The following is a 22617-nucleotide window of genomic DNA, read 5'->3' as shown; positions in this document are numbered from 1 at the left end:
TTATTTATTTATTTTTGCAAATGAGGGCTTCAGTGCACTGGGGCAAGGCCTATCCCCTTTGTGCACCCGAGCTACTCAGCTTTCTACGCCCCTCGGTGCGCTAAAGCCCTCGTTTGCAAAAGTCTTTCTTTCTTGGATACTCTGCAGCCAATTTTCACGGGACATGTATCATTTTAATCAGCAGGATCAACCCTGCCATGCAGGATGCCTGCTTTAATTCGGGTTGATCCTGCTGACTGGTGCTGTAAAACTTCTGGGCAGAATACCTGGGCATGTTGCAATACAGGATCAGGGTCGAGGGGTAAATCACTAGGCAGATTTGGAGTCTGGGAAAGCTGGGTGGAAACAGACTGCTGCAGACAGGCTTCTCTAATAAAAAATGTCTCCAGACTGCCCCCTATTGGCAGGGCTGATTATGATCTCTACATGCTGCATGCACTTGGTGGTTTACACCACTCTTCTACTCTTTGCCAAACTTTCGACGCAGCAATGAAATAAAATCCGCGATCGGCCCGTCCGCCGGTGGGTACGGGCATTTTCTGTACGAGAGGTGGAATCACAAGAGCCGGCTTTGTGTCTCCCTGCACTTGTCTGTGTGCATAATATTAAACCTTGAAGTGGAACCTTATCTCTGGGCATCAGGCAAGACCATTCCCCTGCAGCGGGTAAAACTGGGCACCTCAAACGCTTAAAATTATACACAGCCCTTGTAGGACCCTTTAAACGCACCCTTAAAAAATATTCGCTGCAGGTGCCGTAGCACGCTGCGCCCCTACCCAAACTTTGCACTTTACAGTGTTTGCAAACTTTGAATGCAAACTTGCTGACACCTTTGTGTGTAATCCTCTGCGGGCTGGCCTCCCCCGCGCTGTGGAATGGTACAGTCTGTTGTTGTAGCAGAGCCCGAAGGCAGTGACAGGCATGAACGCTATGGTGATCACCCACCGCCCGCAGTGCTGACTCTGTTCTTGTCTTAACAGGGGCAGATCGAGGTGGACAGCGAAACCGTCTTTAAGTTGGCTGCGCTCATTCTGCAGGTAAGCGATGCATGCACTCAAAAAGTTGGCTGCAGCTGGCATTTGAAGAATTTCGTTGTGCCAACCTGTGCACTTTGCTTGGCTTGCCGCGCTGTTTCAGGTTCTACAGGTGCGGCAGAACAAGGTCGTTGGGGTGAAGCAATGGACGCACGCGGTTCACTTAGGTGGAATGACCGTGGCATTGTGCACGGGGGGGGGGGGGCACCGGTTGGCCGCGCTGTTTCATATTTAGATTGCTGCCGGATACCACATTGATGTGCCCCAAAAAGGCATAGAATTGGGGGTATTTTAAAGATGTCTGTCTTCCTCTGCCAATATCCCGTATACGCTGAGGTGACTTGTTATGCTTGCAGCATCTACCTGCCGTGGAACTGCAAGTCCCAGCAACTTTTAGCCTTCAGGACATGGTGCATTCATGTTGTATAGCGGTGGTCTGGTGTCATTGGAAAGTCCAAGGTCTTCTGCATAGTCATGGGCACTGATGTACATAGAGTCCCTGTGGCTGTGCACTGCGCGCTGCTGCATGGTGCCATAATATGGAGATAGAAATGCTTATAGGAGGGATTACCTTTGTATTATAGAATCCTTATGACACGGGGGAAGGGGGGGCATAGGGTCCGGTAGGCTTCTATGGGTGTCACGTTACAGCTCTAATCACAGCTATTTCACCCGACAGGCGCCTATTTTTTAAAGGGCAGATTTGCACCAGTGACACTGTCTGACCTGTTACATGTGCACTTGGCAGCTGAAGGCATCTGTGTTGGACCAATATTGATATGTGCCCACATTGCTGAGAAAAATGATGTTTTAATATATGCAAATGAGCCTCTAGGAGCAACGGGGGCGTTGCCATTACTCCTCGAGGCTCAGCTCTCTCTGCAACTGAAGGACGCTCTGCACTTTGATTGACAGGACCAGATAGTAGAAATGTCATCACACCTAGTCCTGTCAATCAAAGAGGAGAGGGCGTGGCAGTTGCAGAAAGAGCAGAGAGAGCAGAGCCTCTAGGTGTAATGGCAACGCCCCCGTTGCTCCTAGAGGCTCATTTGCATATATCAAAACATCATTTTTCTCAGCAATGCGGGCACATATGAACATGGGACCAACACAGATGTCTTCAGCTGCCAAGTGCACATGTAACAGGTCAGCCAGTGTCATAGGGACAAATCTGCTGACATGTTCAAAAGTACTGAGCTGTGTTCACACTACCTTCTAACGGAATCTGACAGCACCACATGCTGCGCTATTCTTCCCTTTCCCAACTACTGATCGAGCCTCAGCTCCCCATTCACTTCAGTGTGTTTGATCTGCAGTACTATACACAGCCTTTGGACAAGAGTGGCGCTGTTTAGGGGAGATAGAAGATTTTTCTTATTTTTTGTCTTTTTTTGCTAATTTCATGTAATCCCTAAGGCCCCTTTCACACAGGCGAGTATTCCGCGCGGATGCGATGCGTGAGTTGAACACATTGCAACCGCACTGAATCCGGACCCATTCATTTCTATGGGGCTGTTCACATGAGCGGTGATTTTCACGCATCACTTATGCGTTGCGTGAAAATCGCAGCATGCTCTATTTTGTGCGTTTTTCACGTAACGCAGGCCCCATAGAAATGAATGGGGTTGCGTGAAAATCGCAAGCATCCGCAAGCAAGTGCGGATGCGGTGCGATTTTCACGCACGGTTGCTAGGAGACGATCGGGATGGAGACCCGATCATTATTATTTTCCCTTATAACATGGTTCTAAGGGAAAATAATAGCATTCATTCTTAATACAGAATGCTAACTAAAATGTTGCTTGAGGGGTTAAAAAAATAAATAAAAATTAACCCCATCCTCTTGTTCGCGCAGCCGGCATCGTCTTCTTTCTTCTTCTTTCAGGACCTGCAAAAGGACCTTTGATGACGTAATCGGGCTCACCGCGTGGTGAGCGTGGTGACGTGAGTGCAGGTCCTGCTAAATGAAGATAGAATCTTTCTGTATTCATTCAGCAGGACCTGCGCTCACGTCACCACGCTCACCACGTGGTGAGCGCAATTACGTCATCAAAGGTCCTTTTGCAGGTCCTGAAAGAAGAAGAAAGAAGACGATGCCGGCTTCGCAAACAAGAGGATGAGGTGAGTTAATATTATTTTTTTGAACCCCTAAAGCCACATTTTAGTTAGCATTCTGTATTAAGAATGCTATTTATTTTCCGTTATAAGGGAAAATAATAACATCTGCACAACACCGAACCCAAACCTGAACTTCAGTGAAGAAGTCCGGGTTCGGGTCTGGGTACCACATTCAGTTTTTTATCACGCGTGTGCAAATCGAACGCATTGCACTCGCATGGAAAAAAACTGAACAACACAATCGCAGTCAAAACTAACTAAAACTGCATTCGCACTCGCGCGGGTTTCCCGCAATGCACCCGGGACGCATCTGGAGCAAATCTGGTACGTGTGAAAGAGGCCTAAAAGGTCCACTATTCTCTTGCTGTTTATTTTTGGCTGCCCTTACAGAGGTTGTCACCCAGTAACCCCGGCATCGCACAAGCTTGTTGGTTTCACAGTAGCACAGATAGAAAGGCGATATAGAAATGGATGAATCAAAATTTTATATAGGCAGTTTTTTTTATTTAAAGGAGAACACTCCGTCCGTGGTACGTTCCACCTTTGGCTACATTTTTCCGGCCAAATCTAAGTTCAGAAAGAAGATAAAGATCCATTTCTCGTTATCTGCGTGTTCAGACATAACTATGGTATTCCACCTTACTTTGAGATAAGGTCCCATTAATTTCATGTCCCACTGGGTGTTTGAGAGATGCAACGGGTCCAAGATAAGATCCTCTTCCTGCCCAGACATATTTTCCAGTCCTGACTTTTTGAAGTGTACATGACGTTGACACAAGTTTTCTTCTCAAATGTCCGTCCTTGGCCGGCGCTCGTCCTACGATACATGGAGCTGATGAAACATTCATGGTCCATATTAATATTGTATGACCTGATGTCATGGTCACTGTGGCTGCCGGCTGGTGACTGGGTTTGGTGACCGTCAGTAAATTTCCTGAGATGTCTTAACTTGTCAGTAAAACATGACCTTGCCCCGGACAAAATAGTGGTGCATATCCATGGATATTAATTACACGTTGGGCACCTGTGGATCTTATAACTGTTCCAATTTGGGAAGATATTGACACCATGGAGAGGAGTCCCCGTCTTCAGACCCCCAGCTAGGTCTAGCTCTGGTTTACTCGAGCTGTCCAGCTATTAGATGGACGGCTATCCTTCTAAAAGCCCCTCATGTAATACAGTTCCATTGCAAGAGAAATAAGAGAAGGTTTACACCTCTATTCGGCATTCCTGTAGTGTGTTCCGGCAGAGGAGCAGACTACCGGAATAACCGTATCCAGCATAGCCGATTACCACCAAGCACGGGTTAACGGCATAAATGCCGGCCTTCAAGACATGCAGTGGTATTATCCCGGCAGCAAGCCATAAGAAACCTGCCAGAAGAAACCATTATAGTGAATAGGGGTCCGGCAGTGCTTTGTGGTAATCGGCTATGCTAGATACGGTAATTCCGGTAGTCTGTTCCGGCAGAGAGGGCCGAACGGAGATGTGAACCTAGCCTAAGCAGCTGGTCTCATGAACCCCAAGAAAATTTTGCTGGGGTCTGAAGGGTTGGAGCCATTTCAATCAGCTGAACAACCTTAGGGCTTATTGGCAGCTTTGGGATAAAACGCTTTGCAACGCCGCATCTAGTGATTGTCGATACGCAGCGTAATGCGGCTGAGACACAGCAATCACAATAAATTCAAACCAGGTTGCAGGTCACACGCAACTGTGCCAGCGTGGACCTCTTTCACACGAACATGTGCGCTCCGTGGCCATATTGCGGATCCGCAATACACTGGCACCGTTCCGTGTGCATTCTGCTCACCCAAATTTGGAGATGCGGAATGGTACGGAACCCTACGGAAGCACTTCAGATTGCTTCCGTGGGGTTTCGTCCCGTACTTCTGTTGCGGAACGGCCAGATCGCGGACCCATTAAAGTTAATGGGTCCGCAATCCACTGTGGCTGCCCCACGGTTGGTGTTCGTGCATTGCGGCCCGCAGCACGGCCCCGGGGCGCACAGGTTCGTGTTATTTTTTTATTTTTTTTAGTTCGTTTTATATTAGGCCATCTGTACAATTTTTTATAAAAAAAGAATTCGGGGTAGTTGCCTTCTCTGAATGGTCATCCAAAAATGCTAATCAAGACCAGAGATACCCATCTGTAGACAAGCCTGTTTCTGGGTTAGTGCCCCTCATTTAGACAGAACAGGGTACTGGTTGGCCAGAGGGGGTACTGGTTCCTATTGAGGAGCATAGCGGTATATGGAGACTTATTTTTCAGGCAATACCCATTGGAAAATGTATGCAAATTAAATCACACAAGTCAAACCAGAGACATTCGTCTGTAGACAGCACTGTTTCTGGATTCTTACCGCTCATCAGTGCAGAGCCATCCCATCGAACCAACCATTCTCCTGCTCTGTGCTGATGAGGGGCCAAAACTCTGAAACAGTGCTGTCTACAGATGAAGGTCTCTGGTTTGGCTGGTATGAGCTAATTAGCATACTTTCTCCCATGGAACATAAAAAAATAAGTCTCCATATACTGCTATGTCTTCTCAATAGGAACCAGTACCCCCTTCGGCCAACCAGTACCCATGAGGGGCAATAAGCCAGAAACAGGCTTGTCTACAGATGGCTATCTCTGGCCTGGTTGTCTTGATTAGCGGTTTTTGATGACCATTCAGAGGAGGCAACTGCCTCATTCAATTGTACAGATAGTCCTAATATAAAATGAACCGTCTGAGAATCCAGGCAGCAAAAGATGTGAAGCCCAAATAGCCGACGGCTTTTCTCTTTGTGCACGGCCAGTTCCTAAAGGAGCCTAAGGCTACTTTCATGTGCGACACCAGTCCCAGCAGAGAACAGCCTGCCAGAGTTCTCCGGATTCGGCAATGCCCTCCGGCCCTATTAACCATAATGGGGTCTGGCGGAGATCCAGCTGCAATTTGGCAAAAAATGCAGAGAATTGGCTGGACAGAAACCGCGTTTTTTTTTTTCTGGCCAATTCCCAGCATTCTCTGCCAAAGCCGGTGTCCAGATCACCCTACTGCAGATGTGAAAGTAGCCTAAAATGCAGGCGTGAACTATAGTATACTGCTAACTATAGTAATAATTCTCACTTGTCTTGGAACTGTAAGTGGTCGGCGCGTCTTGCCGGCTGGGAGTTGTAATTCTCTGGTCATTGAAGAGTCACAGGTTGTAAATGCATGCCGGGCGGTGTTTTTCAGCTGAGACAATCCTAACTTCTTTTTTTCTTTCCATTTGTAGGAGGCTCGGGGAGACTACAGTAGGTAATTAATCACCGTCTTTTGTCTCTTGTACGTTCATGTTGAGTGTTGGTTTCTGAATGGTAGGCAGCCATGCCAAAGTCTACAACTCCCCCCCAGGCCACTTGAAGTTATGTCTGCAGTGCATAGTCTGCAGACAGGGAGGGGGGCTTTGTAGGGAAAGTGTGCTGACAATCCAAAAATAGAGGTTTGGATAACATCTCCTAGGTTTCAGCCCAAAATACGCCAGCTCGCTCAGACAGCGAGGGCATTAGAGCTGTCTGTCATCCCAGGGTTTAATTAATTCCCTCCCTTTTCATTATAGTCTTTACTTAGGCCTTGTGGTTATGAGGGGCCCTCGTTTTACTGCTGGATGATCATTTGCGGACATTTTCGTAGACTTTTTTTTTTAGCACAGTGATGTCAAATGGAAGTGAGTAGTCGGTTTATCCTAAAATGATTTTGTTAAATGTACACATTTATGTATAAGTATGGGGTGAGTCAAAAGCCAGAAAACACCTTCCTTGACCTGCTGAGTGGGTCAAAAGTCCTGAAATGTATTTACCCATTTACTGTCAAAGCTAAATAATTTGCTCTGTGTGAGGGTCTACGGATGGTCTTGTGATCGATTTTGGGTGGAAGGGTGTTTGTTACACCCTGGTCAGAGACAGTTACATGGTCCACTGGTGGGCACCTATCATCTTGTTGGGTATGAGGACGGTCTTTGAGTATCCTCTAGTCAAGGAGAGTTTCATGTGATGGCCTGCTTATGAGGTCCCTGTTGAGTTGAAGGGTGGTCTATGAACATCCTTTCACTGAGGACAATTTCGTGTCAGAGTAATCTTCTGTGTTGGGTAGAAGGGGTTCCCAATAGCCTAACTTATCAAGTTGGTCATCCTCATCTGTGTAGCCAATTATGCATGTCTACCTAAAAAGAAGCACCAACCCCACCCTATTCATCTTGGGCTAAAACTAAACTATCTTAAGGCCAATTGTTGGAACAAAAGTTTGTATGAATTTCGCTTATCAGTTAATTAGCCCATTCATTATTTGTCTGCAGCACATCGTTCTATGTAAACGGGGAGCGTGCATAGTAAGGGAGGATGAATGATCGTAATAATGATCATTCAACCCCCTTTCATTTTGCATCAGCCTCATGATAAGTTCTTGTATATCACCGATCATCACTGGCCTGGCATTGGCTCATGGCCATATACATTAGATAGCTGTTGGCCCATCATTATCTCCCCAACTCCTCCTTACACATGCACACTCAGCTCGGGCCAAGCTTGCATGTGTCCTGAACAAGGAGAAAGCTGCTGCCAGAGACCTCTGTCAGTGACTTAGGCTCCTTTCACATCACCGTTTCTCCTTTCCGTTCTCCGGCTCCGTTGAGGAGCAGGAGAACGGAAAGGACGGATTCTGCAGATAACTGAGACCTAACTGAGCGTAACAGAGCGTAAAGATCCCATAGACTATAACGGGGTCCGGTCGGTGTCCGCTCAGAATATGATTTTTGAGCAGAGACGAAAGTCTGTTACGCTCAGTTAGGTCTCAGTTATCTGCAGAATCCGTCCTTTCCGTTCTCCTGCTCCTCAACGGAGCCGGAGAACGGAAAGGAGAAACGGTGATGTGAAAGGAGCCTTATCTCCCCGAGAATGAAAGTATCGAGCAGTTGAAATCCAACAGGCCGATCCTTATTTCCCCCAAAATCTACTGTCTGGGAGAAGTTGGGACAACTCCAAAATATTAGGTGGTTGACCGGACCTGCTGAAATCTAAAGGTTTGGCTGACATTTATCTAAAGGCTCGTTCACACGAACGTGTGAAGTCCGTGCCCATGCTGTGGACTGCAAATTGCGGTCCGCAATGCACGGGCACCGTCCGTGGGGCAGCCGCATGAGGATCGTGGACCCATTCACTTGAATGGGTCCACGATCCCACCGTTCCGCAAAAAGATAGAGCAATACGGCAATGGGCAGCACACGTTCGTGTGAACGAGGCCTAAGGCCTCATGCACACGGCTGTTGTTTTGGTCCGCACCCGAGCCACAGTTTTTGCGGCTTGGATGCGGACCCATTCACTTCAATGGGGCCGCAAAAGATATGGACAGCACTCCGTGTTCTGTCCGCATCCGTTGCTCCGTTCCGTGGTCCGCAGAAAAAATATAACCTGTCCTATTCTTGTCCGCTCTTCGCAGACAAGAATAGGAACGGACGCCATCCGTGTTTTGCGAATCCGGAATTTGCGGACCGCAAAACACACAACGGTCGTGTGCATGTAGCCTTAGGCCTCATGCAAACGGCCGTTGTTTTGGTCCGCGCCGCAGTTTGGGCAATTCCAACTCCATGTGCTGTCCGCATCCGTTGCTCCGTTCCGTTGTCCGCAAAAAAATATAACCTGTACTATTCTTGTCCGCGTTTTGCGGACAAGAATAGGCAGTTATATTAAATGCTGTCCGTGCCGTTCCGCAAATTGCGGAATGCACACGGACGCAAATCCGTGTCTTGCAATTCCGTGGTTTGAGGACCGCAAAACACACAACGGTCGTGTGCAGGAGGCCTAAGTATGTGATTAAATGTCCAGATTTTTTTGCCTATACACATCATGTAAAGCCGTCCTTTCACTTACGGTATTTATTTTATTTTTTATTGACTTCCCTATGCGTTGGCCCTGCCGGCTACATAATGGCTGGCACGAGGCACAGGAATTACAGGTTCACATTACATTTTTTTTTTTTTTTTAGCTCTGTTTACCCTTTAATTTACTTTCTAGCTGCCAAACATACAGGGAGCCTTACAGCCTTGGAGAAATCTTCCATTCTCTAAGTGCATGGAGCTATTAGTAACAACTCACTGAGCAAATACGGAGCAGAAAGGTCACACATGGGCCTGTTAATGATTCATCCCTCTTTCCCTTTTTTTTTTATTGCCAAAGTGCGAGCTGATAAAATGTGAAGGCCTTCCCACACGATGTCCCCGGCCGGTTTAATAATAACCAGTGACCATTTGAACTTGAGACTGCCCCACCTGATCCATTACTTGTGTGTTCACGGCTTTTCCATTGTGTCTATAGGTGAATGTGGTGAATAAGGCTGGGTTTGCACGCGAGTGTATTTGGTAACGTCCCATATGAATTGAATCTCATACAATACAATGTTTTTGAAGGGCGTGCATACTTTTGCAACCACTTTTAAGTTATTTATTTGCATCTAAAATTAAATCTATACAGCTCCCATGCAGATCTGTTTGTCTCATATGTAGTATGATCCTGCATTCATGGGCTAAGGCCACACATCAGGAGACATCAGATTATTGTCAACCGAATCTGCAGCTCCTGGCGCTGAGCATGTATGTATGTGTATGGGGGAGCCGGGAGAGATATATTTTGGTTGAATGAATGCTATTGGAGGTGCGTGGGTACCTTCATGCTGGTCATATGCAACGTGCTGCCCCCCAGGGCCGATTGTGTCCCAGGTTTTTAGGAATGTCGAGTGGTTGTGCGGCCTTATTAGTTTTGTGTGTGTCACGGTGCTCCTACCTGTATACCATTGCTCCCCAGGGTTAGACTCCGTATCAATAAAGGGAAGAGTTATGGTGGAGGAGGAGAATAAGCCGAGTCCAAACGTTATAAAGTTCAACTTGAATAAACTTGCATCCAGACAATAAGTGGTCTTTCTCTTGGCTTCAACAGGTTTTGAGGTAAACTGTCAGGCAAACTTGGATACCTTGCTCTATGTTTCTCTGCTGTGCTAGACTCTGGCTTTGGTCTGGTAGCTGGACTTTATGAAAGTTCTGGTACCTTTGAGTGGGGTGCCTTTGGCTGTTGACCCCCTCGTAATACACTGTGAGGAGTCATGGTGCTCTATGAGCTGCTTCCCTTGGGAAACTCTTGCTGCAAGAGGGAAGCCTTTCCCCTCACTGCACCATGTCTTGTGTCTGTCCAGCTCCACTATCCACACTAGACTACTATCGCTTCATACAACCTCTCTCTTGGTAGGAAGCAGGACTAGGCCAATTCTGCCCAAAAGGGGGATAATGGAATGTTAAGTTCCATTCTAACTAAAGATCTCTCTCAGCCAGATACACTGCCACCTGCTAGATAACCAGGCACATTACATGTAATAAAGGCAGCAATGTTATAAAGGCACAATATCAAAGGACCTGGAATCAAATACGCAGATGACATTATTTGTTAGCCATTAGAGACAGTAGCAGGGTTTAGGAATGGTAGCTGTCAACTGAACACTGTCACTCCCAATCACTAAGCTCAGCCAAGTGTGCATGTCTGCTAAACACAGAGAGGGTGAAAAATCCGCTGCCAGACCCCACTGACAGCAGCTGATCTTCACCGAGAACCAAGAATCGGGAAGTTGGATTTCAACATCCAGCGTCGGATTGGTCCTCAGAGGGTCGGCGCTCAGAATAACTTAGTGGGCCCCAAGACATTAAGTCCGATGCTGTCCACATCTGCTGTTAGGTGAGAGTCAGGGTGGAGATTAGATGGTCATTGAGGTCGGCTGACGTTTATCTAAGGTTCTTTCACAGAACTATATTTTACAGTCTGCAAAACGTGGATCCACAAAAAATATGGATAATGTCCGTGTTGCATCAGTTTTTTATCTTTTTGCAGTTCCATTGTAACAATGCCTATTCTTGTCCGCAAAACGGACAAGAATAGGACATGTTCTATCTTTTTTCCGAGCCTGCAGAATGGACATAATCCGCATTTTTGGCAGCTCCTTTGAAATGAATGGGTCCTATCCAAGCCGCAAAAAATGCGGACCAAAAATATGGTTGTATGAATGGAGCCTATTGTGTAGGATTAGCTTTACCTCATTCCCTCTGACCGTTTTTCCTAATTTACAGACAAGAGAAGAGGGGACAGATGGAAGGCAGCAACATAGCTGCAGATCTGACTGCAAACTGGGTTTATTTGTAGTCTGTAACCATGGAGACACATATGTCTACACCGTGTTTTTTGTGATCAAGAGTGTATGCAAAGCTGCTTTATTTTTTATTTATTTTGGCTCCATTTGAAATATAAATCAATGGTTGCCTTCAATGGGATGTCCGATTCCCCCAAACTAAAAATTACTCACCTCCAGTAATCTCACCTCAACCCGTATTTCAGTATTGAGGCTCCCGTTGCCACTGCTTCTAGTTGCTGGTGGACCAGAAGTGATGGCATTACCATCTATGGTCATATTGGCTGCTGCAGCCATTGATGGGCCTCAGCAGCGACGAGGCCTTCAAGTCATGATAATATCGAACATGACCATAGACAGGAAAATTTGCACTCAGTATGGCCAAGTGTTCAGATATTTTCAACTTGAATGCCCTGGTCAGGGGTCATATATTACATGGGCCTTTTTTTAGTTGCACACCTGAGCTGCAGGCTGCAGACGACTGACCTATAGCATAAATTTTGTTGTCATCGTTCTGCTGGTTCCCAGGCACCTCCTAATCACTAAAAATAATTACAGTTACAGCCTTTTTCTCAATTGTTCTGATGTGCCAGCCTGATTATATAGGGTTGGGTGACTGCTGCAAAATCTAGGGCAGTTATGAAGAGATGCTTGTGTGGGTACAGTTGTTTGAGGCGAGACACTGTAGATTTCCTCCAGCGTATGGTCATAATACAGACAGTGACCCCCCCCCCCCCCCCCCCCATAGACCGAGGCTTATAAAGCTTATATAAACCGTTAGCTGACTGAAGCAAAATATGCAATGAAGCCCCAACCAAAATAGTGTTGCAACCTGAGGCGTGGATGCTGCTCCGAAGGAAGCCACATTTTGTTGACCTCTGTCCCCTTTGCTGTGATTTTTTTTGTTTGTTATTTGCTTCCTAAATGTTTCCTAAATGCTAAATTAAACAACTTTCTAAATAATCTTCAGTAAAAATACTGATTTGCTTCTGCAGCGCGTGTTTAAGGCTACTTTCACACCTGCGGCAGAGGATTCCGGCAGGCAGTTCCGTCGCCGAAACTTCCTGCCGGATCCATCAAAACGCTTGCAAACTGATGGCATTTGTCATACAGATCAGGATCCTGACAAATGCATTGAAATGCCGGATCCGTCTCTCCGGTGTCATCTGGAAAAACAGATCCGGCATTTATTTTTTTTCACATTTCTTGCGGTCTGAGCATGCGCAGACCGCAATGCCGGATCCGTTTTTTCCAGAACACTCGGGCGCCCGTATCCGGCATTAATGCATGTCAATGGGAAAAAATGCCAAGTGTTCTGAAATTTTGGACGGAGATAAAACCGATATTATCTCCGTCCTGAAAAGTCAAAAAGACTAAACTGAAGTCATCCTGATGCATCCTGAACGGATTGCTCTCCTTTCAGAATGCATGGGGATAAAACTGATCAGTTCTTTTCCGGTATTGAGCCCCTAGGACGGAACTCTATGCTGGAAAAGAATAACGCTAATGTGAAAGTACCTTAAGTCCTTCACCTAGCTGGTGGTGCTGCTAAATATGACATAAATCCATCAGAGCATTGTTTCAGCTTCTGACAGCTGTCTATGCTCTCCCCCTCTCTTCTCTCGTTGATGGAGATAGCAGCAGGGAGGGGGAGGAAGTTGTACACAGCAGATCAGAGTGCAGAGGGGAGGAAAGCGTCCAAGATGGGCAGCTAACACAAGATGAAACTAGGCACAGGTTATAAACTGAATATCTGGGGATATGGATAAGGCTACTTTCACACTAGCGTTCGATCGGATCCGTTCTGAACGGATCCGATCATAATAATGCAGACGGAGGCTCCGTTCAGTACGGATCCGTCTGCATTATTTTAGCATATAACAGCCTAAGTGTGAAAATAGCCTCGTACGGATCCGTCCAGACTTTCAATGTAAAGTCAATGGGGGACGGATCCGCCTGAAGATTGAGCCATATTGTGGCATCTTCAAACGGATCCGTCCCCATTGACTTACATTGTAAGTCTGGACGGATCCGCACGCCTCCGCACGGCCAGGCGGACACCCGAATGCTGCAAGCAGCGTTCAGCTGTCCGCCTGTCCGTGCGGAGGCGAGCGGATCGGAGGCTGAACGCCGCCAGACTGATGCAGTCTGAGCGGATCCGCTCCATTCAGACTGCATCAGGGCTGGACGGCTGCGTTCGGGTCCGCTCGTGAGCCCCTTCAAACGGAACTCACGAGCGGACCGACGAACGCTAGTGTGAAAGTAGCCTAAGGAATGAAAATTGCAGCCTGAAATAAAGTGCAACAAGGTAACAACTAATATATGTAAAAAAAAATGTCCTTGGTGTCCATGGCCTTAAGCAGAGCTCAGATGGCAACAGCTCCTGTACCTATAACACAAGTGAGCCCATATAGCTGGATAGAGCCATAGCTTAACAAAAGATTCTTTCAAAGTCTAAGATAGATCAGTCAGAAGGGCACATCAAAACCGCTCCAAGGTGTGTGCTCTGTGCTTTGTACATGTAATAACCTGGTCGTACAAAACATTTCAAACCTGAGTGACAGTCAAGGTCAGCAGTCACCAGTGCGAGGTGTGAGAATGTGCAGGCAGCAAAGTCTTTTCTTCTCTCCCTTGGGAAAGGTACGATATGGTTGTATCTTCTATTTTAAGTGGATACAATACGTGGATAATTCTATAGACTTCGCATACTTCCTATTGGTTAGACTGACAGGTCAGATATTAGCGGTGATGTCTCTTGAAGATTTCAAGGATTTAATAAGGTCAGGCTTGTAAGTGGCCTTTTTCTTCTTGACGCCAGCACACCTGATCTGTAATGAAACAGTGGTGAGATTGCAGTTAGCCTCAACACTGCACTAACCTACAACCCCTACACCACAATCACATGGTCCAGGAAGCTGAGATATGAGGAGCTGTTTGGTGTGGTCCTCATCTGTAGAGCTTCTTTAGCTGTCAGTGTGAAGGAATACTTTGCCACATGGAGGAAATATTTTGAAACTTAAGTATTTTATTTCCCTGACTAAGGGCTCATGCACTCATGCTGGCCGGGCCCGCGCTGCAGACCACAAATTGCAGGTCCACGATCCGCATCCGACGGTCCGTACAGCAAAAAAGTAGTGCATGCACTACTTTTTTGCGGTGCGGAGGCATGGACTGAAAACCCACGGAAGCACTCCGTAGTGCTTCCTTGGGCTTCCGATCCGTGTCTCCGTTCTGCACCGCATTTCCCGGATTGCGGACCCATTCAAGTGAATGGGTTCCGCATCCGTGATATGGGGTGCACACAGCTGGTGCCCGTGTATTGCAGACCCGCTGTATGCTGGCCGCAATACAGCCACGGCCAGGCAATGGCCGTGTGCATGAGCCCTAACACAGAAGACACAAATGTATTTCTTGTTTAGAAAAATGTTATTACTAGTGTATGCTGTGATGGTTTACAACTTTACACCATGGTATGGCTTCTGCCAAGCTGCTTTCCGCCCTCTCTGCTGTCAGCACAGCATGGATCCAGTTTGCAGGTGGAGAGCTGCCTGGTTCCTAGGGATGCACTCCCTAAAGTTGTCCATAAACCTTCAATAACTGATGGTCAAACGTTCATTTGGTCAGTAGCTACCTGTCCTGATTCTCATATAAGCCCGGGCCGAGTATGTGGTTTGAATGTGGAGAGATGAGAAAGCAGCTAGCAGACACCCCTGATGACGACTTATGTTGCGGGAGAAGAACAGGACATCCAATTTTGGAGAGAAGTCAGGAGCTCATCATACATGTTAGATGGCCTTACCATCCATAGTCTATAACAGGGATGCTCAACCTGCAGTCCTCCAGTCCAGGCCTTGTATGTAGTTGAACAGCAGCTTTACTTTGCATAAACGTTCTCCAAAACGGTTTACAGACTTTGTCTTGGTCCCAGCAGGCTCTAGCATTAAAACTAGCAGGCAAACTCGACTTTTCTACATCTGTTTTTCTCTGGCTCTGCTGTACTAACAGGCTGGTTGTATAACTTTGCTTCTTCTTGTGTGCTGCACTTATCTTTTTATGGTCTGTCTCTAGATTAGGCCAGGAAACTTTCCTCCTGGCTCCTGAGGCTCTAAGCTTTGGCCTCCATGGCAGAGCTGAGGGTGCTCTGGCTGGCTTGGGCACATCCAGCAAAGACATGCCCTACACACCTTCCCCTAGAAGGGGGTAAGCTAGACTAACTAGAATTGGTCCCCACCCTTCCTGCAGGAAGTAGGACTCGCCCACTTCTCTCCAGAGGGGGGTTAGAATGGAATGGAAGGTTCCATTCTAACTGTAGCTCTGCCATATTCGCTGCCACCTGCTGGTGAACCAGGCACATTACATGGAATAAATACATAAGATGACATTTTGTTAGACCATTAAAGACAGTAGCAAGGTGCAGAAGTGGTAACAGCACTCTGGGGTGTTACACATGTTTATTGGGGAATGGCTATCGGCCAAATACATGTTCTTCGGACAGGTATCTCGTGTGTGTGTGACCAGCATTACAGCTGACCATGGTATAATGAAAAGTTATGGTTAATAGAATAAACTTCAAGATCTCTGCTTGCTGTTGGTGAATCAGAACATTCATATATTTATATATCTGAAGACTTAAGACCTAATCCATCACACAACTGTGAGACCCTATATTTTTTACTCAGGGTAACGTCAAGTTAAAAACGTGACGTCAGTAGATATCCTATAGATACCAAAACATATGATGTAACCTCGCCATTGTTTTCCTTGTTTTTGATCCTAGACGCATTTCGGGGAGTGACTGTATCTCATACACAGATACATGGCTTTGGTATCACCTGGACACCAGCCAAGTCTTATAGATAGCAGAACTATTTCTACCGGGGTCTACATCCTAGACATTTATACCTAAAATACTGGCACTGACTCAGGCCACAACTCAACATTAGTAAACCACATGAATGCCTTATTGGGAGGCGCTGAGCTCATAAAACTGTGGTGTCAGCAGGAGGGGCAGTCGCGATGATACTTGGCACTCACTTTACATCAGCACTAAGCTTATAATAGGCAATTTCTCATACGGGAGTTATGCTTTGAGAAAATTAAAAGTGGACAAAATGGACCGACGATTAGATTTTATATTACGTGCTATAAACGCCAAGTCAGCATGTCACCTGGATCAGAGACGCAATAAAGAAGGTGAGACAGGACGCTAGAACCTTCCCTGAATTCAGAAACGAAAGCTTACCCGGGCCCCTTTCACACGAGCGAGTATTCCGCGCAGGTGCAATGCATGATTGCGAACGCATTACGCCCGCACGGAATCCGGACCCATTCATTTCAATGGGGCTGTGTACATGTGCGTTGGTTTTCACGCATCACTTGGGCGTTGCGTGAAAATCGCAGTGTGTTCTATATTCTGAGATTTCCACGCAGCCCTGGCCCCAAAGAAGTGAATGGAGCTGCGTGAAAATCGCATCGCATCCGCAAGCAAGTGCGGATGCAATGCGTTTTTCACGGATGGTTGCTTTGTAAACATTCAGTTTTTTATCACGCACGTGCAAAACGCATTGCACCCGCGCAATAAAAACTGAACAACTGAACGCGATTGCAGGCAAAACTGAATGACTTTGCCTGCAAAATCGTGCAGTTTTCACTGAACACATCCGGACCTAACCCGGACACGCTCGTCTGCAAGGGGCCTTAGGCCTCTTGCACACAAACATATTTATTTATTTTTTTCCGTTATTTTTGCGTTATTTTTGCGTTCAGTTTGCGGTCCGTATGCGGAACCATTCACTTCAATGGGTCTGCAAAAACAACGGAAGGTACTCCGTATGCATTCCGTTTCCATATTTCTGTTCAAAGATAGAACATGTCCTACTATTGCCCGCAAATCACGTTCCGTGGCTCGCTTCAAGTCAACGGTTCCTCAAAAAAAAAAAACTGAATGCCTACGGAATGCATCCGTATGTCTTCCGGATCCGTTCTGTTTTTGCGGAACCATCTAATCAAAATGTTATGCCCAGCCCAATTTTTTTTATGTACTTACTGTTTAAACATTATTGTATGCTTCCGTTTCCGATCCGCAAAAAACGGATCACAAACGGAAACCAAACAGAAACGGTACTGAAACAAAAAAATGGAAAAACAGATCCGTTTAAAGCGAACCGCAAAACCATACGGTCGTCTGCAAAAGGCCTTAAAGGGGTTAATGGCTGGTTGGCAAGGGTCTCACTTTTAGGACACCCATAGGACACCCTAGGGTTAGGGTTAGGGATAGGGATAGGGTTAGGGTTAGGGTAAGGGTTAAAGTGAGAACTTAAAGTGGCCCTGGAAAAAAAAATAAAAGTGGCCCCATTTTGTAGGCAGGTCCAAATTAACAGAAGGTGGGGCAACACAAGTAGGCGGGGTCAACAATACCATAGCGCAAATACTATCCCATCAGAATAATATACCGCAGTGCAGCACTATATATAATCCCAAAAGCTGTCCCTCTGTGGTGGCCCTCAATAGCGGCCATCTTCTGTCCTCCTCTTCCAGTTGTCTATGGAGCAGGGGGCTTAGGACATGAGGATCGGGCTACAGTATTTGGATTCTGGAGGGCATGTGCGGTCGCTGGCTGGGTACATGCGTACCTGATTCTCACAGAGTTAATTACCTCTGAGAGCTCAATATGTACCCGGTCAGTGGCATCTGCCAACTGGGAAATTTCCCTGTAGGGTCTATGGCCAATGTGTTCCTGCACCCACCTATTGGGTTGTTGAGAGTCAGGGAGACGGCCCCATGTAGCCGAAGACTGATTTTAACTTTTTAATAGAGTATTAAGGTATGTTCACATGATGAATTTTGAAAACGCACTGATTTTCTGCACAGCTTTGGTGCAGTTTTTGGTGCATTTTTCTAGCTTCACCTTCATTTCAATGGGAGAATCAGCGCGGATTCCGCTCCGAGATGGAGTATGCTGTTTCTGTTTTCCACGCTAAAAAAAACAAAAAACAGTTTTGGAGGTGCGGATTCCACACGGAAAACGCGTGAAAAAAGGGTGCCAAGTTTGAAAGTGGCCTAAGAAAACACTATACTGAGCAGAACCCCCTGATAATGCAGAACACTCAGTACATAGATAATGTCTTCTCCAAGTAATAAGTCCTTGGAGATAGTGAGAACAATTAGTCTGGAATGTAAGTTTCGCTGTCAGGGTTGAGACTATCGAAACTTTTTACTGGGATGAATTGGTGGCGGCGCAGATACCACCTGACCTCCGGGCTTGATAGATGCCATTCTTATTGTGAAAAAACATTATCTGGTCATTAATTACCTCATAATCTGGTTATTAATTACCCATTATCTAGTAATTAACTACCCAAGTGCCACAGTCCCATGTTTTACACAAGGCCCAATACTAATTTAATAATCTGTCTGTCCACTTACTCATTGCCCCTCGTCCAGCCCATGACTCATTGCCGGACAGTGATGCATTACTAACTAACAGATACTGAGGGTAAAAGGGGATTAACCTAATGACCCAAACCCAGGAAAACTGAAACGAGTCCAATTATTCCTTCCCAGACAGAGGGAATTCCTGTTCCATTCATTCACTATCTACACAAAAACTAGACGGTATGACTAAAGACTCATCTGTCACCTGCAGCTTACACCATCGGCCCAGGGGGACATAGTTTTAGGTGGTAACTTGGGAGGAAAGCGATGCAAATTAGCTCTTAACAAGCTCTGCCTCTAATGCCACCAGATGGAAGGCAGCTATCCTGTAAGTCAATGTTCAGCTCTTTAACTAAGCCTTGAGACATGACTTAGATATTAAATAAGCCAGCACCTCATCTGCAGACAGCTGTTTCGGGGTGATTGCCCCTCATCAGTGCAGAACAGAGAGTACTGGCTTGACTGGATGAGAGGCCTGTGTCCGGGTCAGGGGGGAACTAACTCTCCTTAGGCTTAATCAGCGTGAGGAGACTTATAGGCCATACAGGCTCCTCTGGAATTCTGGGAGGGAAGGGATGCAAATGAGCTCTTAACAAGCTCCGCCTCTAATGCCACCAGATGTAAGGCAGCTATCCTAGAAGTCAATGTTCAGCTCTTTAACTAAGCCTTGAGACATGAGTGGTAATTTGTAATAGTAGAGCTTTTTAATGGCCCTCTCTCTGGTTCTTCTGAAGTGAAATTACCATAGGGTCCTATAGTCACCTAAGCTTAGTTCAGAACAATTATGGGGGGTCTGGGCCGAGGGTTACAGCAGTAGCGTGGGCCCCAATGTGAAATGTGCAACAGGGTACCACCTCCCATGTGCCCTGGTGTTATTCCATGTGGCAGAGGGGGCCTCTTGGTTGCCAAAAGTCCTAAATTTGCAGGAACCTTCCTGGCCTTTCCGGTTTTGGGGCTTTTCCAGTGTGGGTTTTTTTGGCAAAAATTTACCAACTCCAGTGTTGGTAAGTATGGCGGCCCCAGAGCCAGGTTGAGACTGCTCAGTCTGCACCTTAGGCCTCTTTCACACGAACGTGTGCACTCCATGGCCGTATTGCGGACTGCATTTGCGGATCCGCAATACACGGGAGCTGTTCCGTGGGCATTCCACATCACAGATGCGGACCCATTCACTTGAATGGGTCCGGAAATCCGGAGATGCGGAATGGTGCGGAACGGAAGGACAGAACAGAACCCTTACGGAAGCACTACGGAGTGCTTCTGTGGGGTTTCGTCCCGTACTTCCGATCCGCAAAAAGATAGAACATGTCCTATCTTTTTACAGGACAGGCAGATCGCGGACCCATTAAAGAGAATGGGTTCGCGATCTGCTGCGGCTGCCCCGCGGTTGGTATTCGTGCATTGTGGCCCAAAATTTGCAGGCCGCAGTACGCCAGATAGGCCTTATATAGAGGTTGTAGTCGGACCCAGCCCTAGAAAATTGGGCTGGGCATAAAATTTCCAATAGATGGTTCCGCAAAAACAGAACGGATACGGAAGACATACAGAGTACATTCCGTATGTGTTTTTTTTTTTGCGGACACATTGACTTGAATGGAGCCACGGAACATGATTTGCGGGCAATAATAGGACATGTTCTATCTTTGAACGGAAATACGGAAACGGAATGCATAGAGTACATTCAGTTTTTTTTTTTGCGGAACCATTGAAATGCATGGTTCCGTATACGGACCGTATACAGAACTCAAAAAAGGCCCGTATACCGAACGCAAAAAACCTTCGTGTGAATGAGCCCGCACTCTTGCAAAGCGCTGCTGCTTTAGGATTAGGCAGAGATAGCGGCACTGGGGGCGGGTGAGAGACGAGATACGTTTCCATCAAGCTATTTCTGATTCTGCAGGAAGTCAGTTATCAAGACAGAAATAACTTGGTTTAATTTTGGAGAACATGAAAAAGAAAACATCCCACAACGATGGAAACTGGACGGGCGTTCCAGGCGGGCAGGCGGTGCGGCTTGTTTTCTTTAAAGAGCTGACATTTCCAATCCAGGCTTGTGCTGGCGAGAAAAACCCTGGTTAATGGGATTGTCCCACAAAAAATATTCTACAGTTTTCAAACCAGCACCTGGATCGTTATTCTTTTTGTAATTGCACATAATCAAAAATTTTGTATAGTCGCTGAGCTGTTTAATAAAATGTATCTGTATAGCGCCACCTACTGTTTGTTCTTTTTCTTATTTCTTTGACCTGCTCACTGAGATGGCCGCACATGCTCAGTTTCATCCTTCAACTGCCTCCTGAGCTATGATAGGGAGATCATGGACACACCTCCTGAGCTATGATAGACAGAGCATGGAAACGCCCCCTGAGCTGTGATAGGAAGATCATGGACACGCCTCCTGAGCTGCAGCAGAGAAGACACTCCCCTTGAGCTGCCAGCTTGATATAAATCTAGCAGAGCAATGAATGGGGAGATCTCTGGATCCATGTGAGGTACCGGGCTGGTTCTAGCTTTGTTAGAAAGAGATTGTCATGTCCTCTATGATGTCTGATTTTTTTTTTTTTTACATTATTCATTGGATAACCCCTTTAATACAAAGGGAGGCCTCGTCTTGCTCACAACAGCTGCAGACCGGGGACTGCTGCTCTGATCTAGAGTCTATGCTCTTCTTTTATTTCGGCAACCATTTTCTAAGATTATTACTGAAGTGCGCATAAAATGAAAAATATAGTGACTTTGCAAATAGTCTTGATTTAAAAATATGCTACCGTTTTGTGTATACAGCTCTTATGCAGACCTATATGTTACAGGCTGCAACGAAACCTGTACAGTATACTCTGGTCTTGCAGTCATATTCCTTTCCTCTTGACCCCCCAGAGTGCTGCCATTCCAGCTGTTTCCACTGGTCCGGAAAGCATGATCGCTGCAACTGATCGTTAGCCTCAGCAGGGACGGCACGTGACCGCTGACCCTCTGCATTGATCTGCTATTCTTGCACATGAAGCCATTAAAGGGGTTGTCCAGTTTTGAGGACCTTTTGGCCTAACCCCCCTATGTCGCCAGACCTGGGAAGGAAAGGATACTTACCTGCTCCCCGCTTCTGGGTTCTGGCTACGTGACCCATTGATGTGACTCATGGGAGATACATCACCGCCGAGGCCAGTCATTGTTTGCAGCGGCACGCATGACCTCCGTCATTCCGTATGCAGGAGACTGCAGGAGCCAGAAACCAGGGCAGGAAGCTGATAAGTATACTTCGCTTCGCAGGTCCGGTGCCTTGGGCCATCAGGTTAAAAGGCCCCCAAGGTGGACAACCCCTTTAAGTACCTGCAGTGGTCACGTGAATAGGAACTAGTGATGAGCGGGAGGTGCCATATTTGATTTTGCTATATTTTGCGAATATTCGATTAAATATTCGTCTTATATTAGTCGAAATCGAATATTCGTCATTATTCTATTTATCGCGAATAATATGCGATTTAATTATTCACGTATTGCGATTTTAAATGTATATGGCAACTTTCCTATTGGTTGGCTATGGCTAACGTATATTTTACAAATATTCGCTATATTGCTATATATCAGGGATGGCCAACCTGAGGCTCTCCAGCTGTTGCAAAACTACAACTCCCAGCATGCCCAGGCTACCTACAGCTATCAGCCTACAGCAGGGAATGGTGGGAGTTGTAGTTTTACAACAGCTGGAGAGCCTCAGGTTGGCCATGCCTGCTATATATTCTTGTTTTAGAATATGACGAATATTCAAAAAAACTAACTTATAGCAATATAGCGAATATTCATAAAATACACATATAGACTGCAATTTAGCTAATATAGTGCTATAATCTTTT

The 22617-nt window shown here is 46.3% G+C and overlaps 1 protein-coding gene across 2 annotated transcripts in view; it reads left to right on the top strand.

Moving 5' to 3' along the window:
* Positions 1-903: 903 nt before the first annotated feature.
* Positions 904-22617, top strand: part of LOC122943308 (FERM domain-containing protein 4B-like) — a 79783-nt gene continuing 58069 nt past the window's right edge. Inside the window, exons 1-2 of one of the 2 annotated variants that reach the window (XM_044300942.1) lie at positions 904-1037; positions 6408-6426. The gene's annotated coding sequence lies outside the window, so the exon portion shown is untranslated. Of the gene's footprint in view, positions 1038-6407; positions 6431-22617 lie in introns of both variants that reach the window. The other variant, XM_044300941.1, reaches the window with a different exon arrangement.

This window comes from Bufo gargarizans, chromosome 7 (genome assembly GCF_014858855.1).
Source record: "Bufo gargarizans isolate SCDJY-AF-19 chromosome 7, ASM1485885v1, whole genome shotgun sequence".
NCBI lineage: Eukaryota > Metazoa > Chordata > Amphibia > Anura > Bufonidae > Bufo > Bufo gargarizans.
This window is presented reverse-complemented; position numbering and strand designations above follow the sequence as displayed.